Source organism: Phacochoerus africanus, chromosome 2 (genome assembly GCF_016906955.1).
Source record: "Phacochoerus africanus isolate WHEZ1 chromosome 2, ROS_Pafr_v1, whole genome shotgun sequence".
In the NCBI taxonomy this organism is placed as follows: domain Eukaryota; kingdom Metazoa; phylum Chordata; class Mammalia; order Artiodactyla; family Suidae; genus Phacochoerus; species Phacochoerus africanus.
This window is the reverse complement of record NC_062545.1, coordinates 92829606-92830370: the sequence shown is the minus strand read 5'-3', so window position 1 is coordinate 92830370 and position 765 is coordinate 92829606.

Here is a 765-nt window from a genome sequence, read left to right as displayed (position 1 = left end):
CTCTAAGTTTCTGCAAACATAGGGGTAATTAATTCTGTGCTGTGAAAAAAAACAAAAAAAAAACCCTGTAGAACCTGTAATTATAATAGTTCTACTAATTTCAGCTAGCCCTGAAATATCTTTGTTTTACTGGAACAGTCATACACAATGTATGTAAGATTAATCAAGTTGATGATGAGAACCTGTATTTTCTAACTGAGATGGTTTTGCCTCACTCCCATGTTCTCAGGAATAAGATGCTTATTTATAAGTTCTTCCATCTCAGAAAACAGCTGCTGATACCAACCAAGTTCTACAGAAGCTTACACTGGGCTCACACTTCAACCCCGCCAAAAATATCAACTTTCAGTACTGATAATATCAGGTAACTTTTTTTTTTGAGTTTCCATGTGGTTTTTAAAATAATTTAAATAATGATAGTTACTTTTTTAAATGACCGAACTACTCACAAAGAACCTCTGCAATATAATGGTATTTGCAGCAACATGGATAGACCTAGAAATTAACATAATAAATAAAGTTAGTCAGACAGTGAGAGACAAACATGCTGTCTCTTATACCTGGAATCTAAGAAATGGATACAAATGGACTTATTTGCAAAAGAGAAAACAGACTCAAAGACTTTGTAAAACATGCTTACTAAAAGTGACAGCTGGGGGTGGGAGGGATGGACTGGAGTTTGGGATGGAAATGTTCTCAAATTAGGTTGTGATGATGGTTGTACAACTAGAAATATAATACAATTCATTGAATTTAAAAATAAAC